The sequence below is a fragment of the Panicum virgatum genome, chromosome 2N (genome assembly GCF_016808335.1).
Source record: "Panicum virgatum strain AP13 chromosome 2N, P.virgatum_v5, whole genome shotgun sequence".
In the NCBI taxonomy this organism is placed as follows: domain Eukaryota; kingdom Viridiplantae; phylum Streptophyta; class Magnoliopsida; order Poales; family Poaceae; genus Panicum; species Panicum virgatum.
Window position 1 is genome coordinate 53682701 of NC_053146.1, and position 10079 is coordinate 53692779.

Consider the following 10079-nt stretch of genomic DNA (forward strand, 5'->3'; position numbering starts at 1 on the left):
AGTGCGTCTAGGCCCTAGTGGGTTTTGGTGGATTGATTGACACCATGATTAAAGGACTAACCATCTTGTTGAGTATGTGAGCAGAAATTGATTAACATATTTGTAATCTATGTGATAAAATGAATCAATGTTCAAGACAAAGGCTCATATGAAAAGATGAATGCAACGACATAATTTAGTATGAGAATGATAACAAGCAATGATTATTGTGTGGATTGGGATATACATATATCAATGATGAAGAATCTATTCTTATATCCAAATGAAGCTTGTTGCTTTATGTGGAAATCAAAATAACAAGCAAAGGTATTGTAAATGAGACAAGTTGTATGCTTATGCATAGTCTCATATATTGGAAAGCTCGTCATAAGAAATGCAAGTGACTTTTGATGATCAAGCAAGAAAGAAATGGTGTTCATTATAATGACAAAAATTAATGTGAGTTCAAGAGGGCTCTTGTGAATAAATGGATGGGATTGAAAGGCGAGTTTCTAGAGACTACATAAGCAAGGGCTTAGCGTGAGCAAGAAAACTGATAATGATCAAGTCCAAGAATTCTAAGAGACAAGAAGAATTTCGCATTGAAAAGCGTCAGCGTATATAAAGCTATATGTGATGTAAGAATGAAGAGTTGGAATTCGGGAATGAGTTTCTAAGAACTAAGCTTGGAGAAGGACAATTATGGTTGTACCGAGAAACCAAATGCTAGGGTGACGAAATGTTCTTTGGATTCAACTTGAAGAATCTTGGTCATGTATGGTGTTCATGTCAGAAAGTATCAATCTTTCTAGAATTTTATTGTGAAGAAAGTGATTTGAACTAGAAGTGCATTTCATTCAAAGAATAGAGTTAAAGATCTCAAGCTCAAGGAAGATGTGCTCAAAGTAAACAAGTTAAATTGGATGCAATCCTCAGTTTGTGGTTGATCAACGCACGACATAAGATGAAAATAAGAAGCTCAAGAAGTTAAAATATAATTTATCTTTGATCTTGAGTATAGGGATACCGTACTATCAAGAGGGATGCATCACAATTGTCTTTGATTTAGTCTCAGTGCTCAAGCAACCTAAGTAAGTTGAGAGAGAGACACAAAAAGCCTCAAGTGCACATTTGGTATAGCTGCCAGGGCCAATCCGGACATTCCGGATTTGGCAACCCAGAAGTTTCGGATTTGGCACACGTGGCACTAACAATTAGTTGATTTGAAAACTTAAAGGTTCCGGGTTATAGGATCCAGAAGTTCTGGGTTCTAACTATCACATAACGGCTAGTTTCTTTGTGATCAGATATTTATACCCTTTAGCCCCCTCCTTGGTGGGATGCTGCTCCAGACACTATTCTATTCATTACTGGTTGTCCCAAGAAACTTGGTAGCCATTGTTGAGCTCTCCCAAATCTATCTTTGTGAGATTGTGTGATTAGAGTATATCCTTTAGTTGGGTTGAGAGAGTGAACGCTTGAGAGCACTAAAGAGCACAGCAAACCTTGAGCACTTTGAGTTTAGCCGAGATTTGTGTGATTCACATTTATTACTCTTGGAGGTGAAGCCTCCTAGATGGCTAGGTGTTGCCAGCTAGCTCCAAAGATTGTGGTGAACAGCGGGAAGTTTGTTGCGACACCGATCTTGTGCCACAAGGGAGCATGGTCATATAGTGGAAGAAGGAGATAGCTTGACCTTAGAGTCGACATAAGTGATGAGGACACCACAAGTACGTCTACACCAGCAGCACCTTCTCCAGCGCCTCCAGATGCACCTCCACCCCAGGCGCCACCTTCTGGGCCAATCACTCGGGCCTGTGCAAGAGAACTGAACTTCGTCATGCTACTAAAGAATGAAGGCCCAGAAGAATAGAAGCTGGCCCAACAGAGGCCCTTGTGTGGGCGCCTAGGGCTGCGCCCTCCTCCTTTGCCCTGGACGCTAGGGGCGGCGCACCCATCTCCTAGCCGCCCTTCCCTAGGGGCTGCGCCCCCTCTCCCTCTATTTAGAGAGAGGTTTCTTTTCAATTCAGACTTGAGTTTTGTTTTACATCTAGCTTTAGCTACTCTTGAACACGCGCAAATCAGCGCTGTCCTCGTGTATTCAAAACTCCACCTTCGAGAGATAATCAGATTGCTCGCATCCTTTTCTTGTTCGTTCTTCGATTGCGGACAGGAAACGATCTTCGTGATCAGGCTGATCTTGCATCAACAAGGTCGGTAACCACAGGGAGTTGGTTCAGCGATTGCATTGGCGCTTCGGGTTCGCTCGTCGTAGTCGGATCGTGAGGGTCATCTTCCGCCAAGTCGAATTTATCCCCACTCACCGAAAGATCGGGCACTCCGGCTCTATCAAGTGGTATCAGCTTTCCAGGTTGATCGGTGAGTTTATCGAGTGTTTTTCCATTACCTACAGTACACAAAACCCAAAAAAAAATTATCAGGTTAGATCCTTGTCCCATCACCTTTTGAGCCTTGCACTTTCTTTCAATAATTTGCATTGTTGAATTTGTGTGCTTACGCGTTCAATTGTTGCTGGTTACTTTGTGTTCTATCCTTGTTTTTCTTCTCTTCTAACCCTAGCGCCGCCACCTTCTCTTCTAACCCTAGCGCCGCCACCATCTCTCTGCCACTCGCCATCCCCCACGCGCCAGCCTTTCTTCTGGATCACGCCGGTCCCCTGATCGCCACCCCTCGGGATCGCGCGTCTCTGGAACACGCCGTTCTGTGGGTAGCGCCTGACCCTGGATTGCGCCGACCTGCCCCTAATCGCCCTCCGCTGCCTTGTGTGTTTTGGAAAGTCAAAAAAAAAGGAAAGCAATCAAAAAAAAAGGAAAACAAAGTAGGAACGCACACCACAAAAAATAGGTTGCCTCATATTGGCTGATCTCGGCTCACTTTTGAGAGAGAGAGTATCTTTTTTTTACCGGACTACCCCTACCCTTCCAGAAAAAGTGTGTGTGGTGACTTGCTCTTTTGTATTATTTTGTTCATATAATCAGTTTGTGAGTTTCTCCGGAAAAAAAATAGAAAAAAGGGACAAAGACAGAAACAGGCAGCATATCCTTTCTCTGATTTCCTTTGTTATCCTCCTACTAACCTTTGCTCCGACTTTGCACTTTGTTTCCAGCAACTTTGCACAAGTTTAGCACTATAATTCAACTTTGCATTATTGTTTGATTGTGCTAATCCTTGATTTGAGTGCAGCCTACCCAAAACTCCATATATTTCTACGACGAGCAGATTTTGTTTCTCCAGGCAATCGCTCCACCAATCTTTCGCGAGTTCCACCGGTTGGTTGCAGTTCGCCCCTGTGTGCGTGGTAAGAACGGATAAGAATTTGATAACAGCACTACTGTGAGCGCCTTAGACCCTTGTTGTCGTAGGTTTTGTTTTTGTGTTTGCGCTAACTATGGCAGGAGACGAAGGCACGGCGGATGAAAAGCTGCAGGACATGCGGACACGAGTTGATGGACTGGCCGCGGACATGAAGACGATGCATGAACGGCTTGACTTGATGATCACATCATCGACCGAGAGGTTCGATCGGCTCGACCTCGCTCAGATGGCCGCTAAGACCACGCTCGACACCATCGTGGCACGGCTCGACACATTGTCCACATCGATCACAGAGTTGCAGAAGGATTATGGTGGTGACACAGAACAGGAAGAGGGTACTCGCACCGGTCGTGCCCGCCGTGTGGTACGTCATCAACATAATGACTCATTTGCTAAGATTAAATTTAAAATTCCGTCCTTTAATGACAAATATGATCCTGCTGCATATCTTGATTGGGAACTAGAGGTCGACCAAAAATTTTCATGCCATGATATTCCTGTTAATTCTCAAGTTAAAGCTGCTATTAGTGAATTTACTGATTTTGCTTTAATTTGGTGGCGTGAATATAAACAAAAACATCCCACTCCCACCACTTGGACTCAATTAAAAGCTGCCATGCGACACAGATTTGTCCCTTCATATTATGCACGAGATTTGCTTGAAAAAATGCAGTGCTTTCGACAAGGTCAACAGTCTATTGAGGACTATTATCAGGAGTTACAAAAAGGTATGATTCGTTGTGGTTTGTTTGAGACAGACGACGCTGCTATGGCTCGTTTTCGTGGTGGTTTGAACCGCGAAATTCAGGACATCCTTGATTATAAAGAATATTCTGATATGACCACATTGTTTGCATATGCTTGCAAAGCTGAACGTGAAGTGCAGGGACGCCGTTCGAAGACATATCCTAACTCTTTTGCAGGAAGAATCCCGGCAACCAGCTCAGCGCCTGCTCTACCTGCATCATCCACGACCAGCAATACACCACGCGAGGGGTCGGCCAAACCTGCAGCACCCTCTCCCACAGGCGCTGTTCCTTCCAAAGGACGTACACGGGATATTCAGTGCCATCGTTGCAAAGGATTTGGGCACATGATTCGGGACTGCCCAAACAAGCGTACCTTGCTTATCCGTGACAATGGTGAGTACTCTTCTGAAAGTGATTCCGAAGAAACTCGACATGCTATGCTTGCTACTGACCATGCAGCTAATGAGGAGGTACATGTCACCCCGGGCAATGCAGATAGGTATGAAAATCTTGTTGTGCAGCGTGTTCTTAGTACACAGGTCGCCCAGCCCGAGAAAAATCAGCGACACACTCTGTTCCATACAAAGGGTGTTGTGCAGGAGCGGTCGATTCGCATCATCATCGACAGCGGCAGCTGCAACAACTTGGCGAGTACCGTGCTGGTCGAGAAGTTGTCATTACCCACTCGTAAGCATCCGAATCCATATCACATTCAGTGGCTTAATGATGGTGGAAAAATTAGAGTAACACGGTCGGTACATGTCCCTTTGTCCATGGGTGCTTATTCTGATTTTGTCGATTGTGATGTTATTCCCATGGAAGCATGCTCTTTGTTACTTGGTAGACCTTGGCAATACGATACTGATAGCTTGCATCATGGTCGTTCGAATCATTATTCTTTCATGTTTAAGGGTCAGAAAATAATTATACATCCAATGACACCTGAACAAATTGTTAAAGATGATCTTGCTCGAGCTGCTAGGAATGCTAAACAACTTGAACCATCACCATCGCCCTCTAATTCTGAAATCAAGTTGAATGCTCCTGTTTTACTTGCTACACGTGCTGATTTTGATGATCTCCGCGATGCTCATTTGCCCTGCTATGCACTTGTATGCTCTAGTGTGCTCGTTTCACTCGATGATGCACCGTCTTTGGATATTCCCCCTGTGGTTGCTAACCTTTTGCAGGAGTACGCTGATGTTTTTCCCAAGGATTTGCCACCGGGTCTTCCACCACTCCGTGGTATTGAGCACCAGATCGATCTCATTCCAGGCGCACAGCTTCCGAACCGCGCACCGTACCGTACAAATCCGGATGAGACAAAGGAGATCCAGCGCCAGGTACAGGCGTTGCTCGACAAGGGTTACATCCGTGAGTCTCTTAGCCCTTGCTCAGTTCCTGTGTTACTTGTTCCAAAGAAAGATGGATCATGGCGTATGTGTGTAGACTGTCGTGCTATTAATAACATCACCATTCGTTATCGATATCCTATACCACGCCTTGATGATATGCTAGATGAGCTTAGTGGTGCCATTATTTTCACTAAGATTGATTTGCGTAGTGGTTACCACCAGATTAGAATGAAACTGGGTGATGAATGGAAAATGGCTTTTAAAACAAAATTTGGGTTATATGAATGGTTGGTTATGCCGTTTGGATTGACTAATGCTCCCAGTACCTTTATGCGCTTAATGAATGAAGTTCTAAGGCCTTTCATAGGATTGTTCGTTGTTGTCTATTTTGATGATATCCTGATTTATAGCAAGTCTACGCAAGAACATTTAGAACATCTGCGTGCTGTTTTTGATGCGTTGCGTGCTGCTCACTTGTTTGGCAACATAGAAAAATGCATCTTTTGCACACAACGTGTCTCGTTTCTTGGCTATGTTGTTACTCCACAGGGCATTGAGGTGGACAGCAGCAAGATCGATGCCATTCGGGAATGGCCTACACCGACGACGGTCACACAGATTCGGAGCTTTCTTGGACTTGCAGGATTTTACCGTCGGTTTGTCCGTGATTTCAGCTCCATTGCAGCCCCTTTGCACGAGCTTACAAAGAAAGGTGCGCCATTTGCTTGGGGCGACTCGCAGGAGGTAGCGTTCAACACTTTGAAAGATAAGTTAACACATGCTCCCCTCTTGCAATTGCCTGATTTTAATAAAGTATTTGAACTTGAATGTGATGCTAGCGGTATTGGGCTAGGTGCTATTTTGTTACAAGAAGGAAAACCGGTTGCTTATTTTAGTGAGAAATTAAACGGTGCTAGTCTGAGATATTCTACTTATGATAAGGAGCTTTATGCTTTAGTTCGCACTTTGCAAACATGGCAGCACTATCTTTGGCATCGCGAGTTTATAATCCATTCTGATCATGAGGCTTTGAAACATATTCGTACCCAAACAAATCTGAACCGTCGTCATGCAAACTGGGTAGAATTCATTGAGTCCTTTCCTTACATCATTAAACACAAGAACGGGAAGGAAAATGTCATTGCCGATGCTTTGTCTCGTAGATATACCATGCTCTCATAGCTAGATTTTAAAATCTTTGACTTGCAAACTGTGAAAGATCAATATGTCAACGATGCTGATTTTAAAGATATCTTAGCTCATTGTATGAATGGCAAACCATGGGGAAAATTTCACATGCAGGATGGGTTCCTGTTTCGCGCTAACAAGCTGTGTGTTCCAGCAAGCTCGGTTCGTCTTTTGTTGTTACAGGAAGCACACGGAGGCGGTCTCATGGGACACTTTGGCGTCTACAAGACGCATGAGGTGCTGGCTGCCCACTTCTTTTGGCCCCGGATGCGCCGTGATGTCGAGCGCCTTGTTGCCCGCTGCACTACTTGTCAGAAAGCTAAGTCACGACTGAACAACCATGGTTTGTATATGCCTTTGCCTGTCCCTACTTTCCCTTGGCTTGATATTTCTATGGACTTTGTTTTGGGATTGCCTAGAACTAAGAAGGGGAGGGATAGCATTTTCGTGGTTGTTGATAGATTCTCCAAAATGGCTCATTTTATACCATGTCATAAGACTGATGATGCTAGCAGTGTTGCTGAATTGTTCTTTCGAGAGATTATTCGTTTGCATGGTATTCCGAATACAATAGTCTCAGATCGTGATGCTAAGTTTCTCAGTCATTTTTGGAGATCACTTTGGAATAAATTGGGAACTAAATTGCTGTTTAGCACAACTTGTCACCCTCAGACTGATGGACAAACTGAGGTGGTTAATAGAACTTTGTCAACCATGCTTAGGGCTGTTTTAGACAAAAATTTGAAACGTTGGGAAGATTGTTTGCCCCATATTGAATTTGCGTACAATCGTGCAACACATTCTTCTACAAAGATGTGCCCTTTTCAGATTGTTTATGGTTACATTCCTCGGGCGCCTATTGATTTGTTTTCGCTTGATGCTGCGGGCGCCCCACATATAGATGCTGTTGCACATGTTGAACACATGCTTAATCTCCATGAACAAACACAACAAAACATTGCTGCTACTAATGCTAAGTATCTGGTTGCTGGTAGTAAAGGAAGAAAACATGTTACTTTTGAACCAGGTGATATGGTTTGGTTACATTTGCGAAAGGATCGTTTTCCTACTTTGCGTCGTTCTAAATTGATGCCTCGTGCTGCTGGTCCTTTTAAGGTGCTAACTAAAATTAATGATAATGCTTATGTTCTTGACCTGCCTGCGGAGTTTGGTGTTTCCACTAGTTTTAATGTTGCAGATTTGAAACCATATGCGGGCGAGGATGATGACTTGCCGTCGAGGACGACTTCAGTTCAAGAAGGGGAGGATGATGAGGACACCACAAGTACGTCTACACCAGCAGCACCTTCTCCAGCGCCTCCAGATGCACCTCCACCCCAGGCGCCACCTTCTGGGCCAATCACTCGGGCCCGTGCAAGAGAACTGAACTTCGTCATGCTACTAAAGAATGAAGGCCCAGAAGAATAGAAGCTGGCCCAACAGAGGCCCTTGTGTGGGCGCCTAGGGCTGCGCCCTCCTTCTTTGCCCTGGACGCTAGGGGCGGCGCCCCCATCTCCTGGCCGCCCTTCCCTAGGGGCTGCGCCCCCTCTCCCTCTATTTAGAGAGAGGTTTCTTTTCAATTCAGACTTGAGTTTTGTTTTACATCTAGCTTTAGCTACTCTTGAACACGCGCAAATCAGCGCTGTCCTCGTGTATTCAAAACTCCACCTTCGAGAGATAATCAGATTGCTCGCATCCTTTTCTTGTTCGTTCTTCGATTGCGGACAGGAAACGATCTTCGTGATCAGGCTGATTTTGCATCAACAAGGTCGGTAACCACAGGGAGTTGGTTCAGCGATTGCATTGGCGCTTTGGGTTCGCTCGTCGTAGTCGGATCGTGAGGGTCATCTTCCGCCAAGTCGAATTTATCCCCACTCACCGAAAGATCGGGCACTCCGGCTCTATCAATAAGCTTCCTCAATGGATACTAGGATTCACACGTGGGTGCATGGGGTGAATCTGAACTTTGGTAAAACAAATACTTGTGTTCATTGCATTTACATTTGTCTTGTGGATTTGAGAAGCTCTCCATTAGACTAGGATTCACACCTAAGAGATTGTTGTTTTGAGTGTGCAGGATCTGTGTGAACCTTCTCGAGAAACTTCACTGAGTAGGCTCTACAATTGCGGTTTGAACCTATATTCATTTACACGAGCTAGATTTATTGTGTTCACTCTACTCTGAGTGAACTCGGAGGTTCCGGTTTTACAAACCTGGAAGATCCGAGTTCACCTACTGTCGAGACCAATTTGCTAACCCGGAAGTTCTGGGTTTGGCAGACAGTGAATTTAATCCGCTGCATTTGAGTGAAATTTTGTAGGTTCGCCTATTCACCCCCTCCAAACGACATCACGATCCTCTCACGCGGGCTTTGGTGGCCCGGATCTTCGATGGCACCGGCTTGCGGCACAGAGCTCCATGGGTTTGGCGGCGCGATGGCAAGACAACGGCTGCGGTGCGGCCGTGATGCAGTGCGCGTCGGCGTATTCGTCGCGGGGCGTGGAGACCGCATGAGGCATGCCTGCCAGATGGGGCCTACATGGGGTGTTAAGACTGCGATGACGGCAGTAGCCTATGACAAGAGGTCGTGGTAGCATGTCAATGCGACGAAGGCATGTGGCAGGTGACCGACACGGCCCTCAGCGGCATGGAGGGTGCGTGAGTAAGTGAGTTCGCCGTGGCGAGGGGGAGGGGTGGCACTACGACAATGTTGAGCCCAAGAAGGCTTTTGTGCCTGTGATCCTGGTATGTCAGAGTTATGATCATACAACTATGGATGGGAGCAGGGGCGGAGCCAGGCTGAAGGATTAGGGAGGGCTGAGCCAACGTGAGATTGTGTTTAGGGGGGCTAGACACTGTTATTTGAATGCTAGACAAGATGACAAAACCTGGAGGCTCCATGGGCAGCCGGCCAGTAGGGGGGGCTGGAGCCCCCCCAGCCCCCCGCTGGCTCCGCCGCTGGATGAGAGTCTCCGAGCGAAAGCCTTACTGACGTTCCTGCTGGTGGTGATGGCGACAGTGCCCTAGGATGTCGTTCTCCCTACTGGGGGTGTCATCTTAGAGCCCCATCTCTCTTTGCATTGTGGTGACCCATTTTAGCCTGTGCATTGTTGGCATCGTGTTGGTCATGGGAGGCTTCTGCCGATGGCGCGACAAGGTGGCTTAGTGTAGGTGGCAAGGTCAAAGGGGTTGCCGAACTCACGTGAAGGTGACTGAAGCTATGAGGGCTGCCTAGGGCTGTCCATGGTTGTTGGTTTGGCTGCTTGCAGCGATCGCGGCGGCTAGCGTTGCGTGGCAATTTTCAGTGCGGCGTGGGACTGCGTCGGAGGACGGTGCTCGCAGCAACGACATCGTGGGATGGCTAAGCTTGCAGCGGACCATGGTGGGTTGCTCTGCCTTGCTTGGCGACTCTTCTACGATACATCATCGAAAGACGATGCAAATAACAACCTGGATTGTTGGCATGGTGGA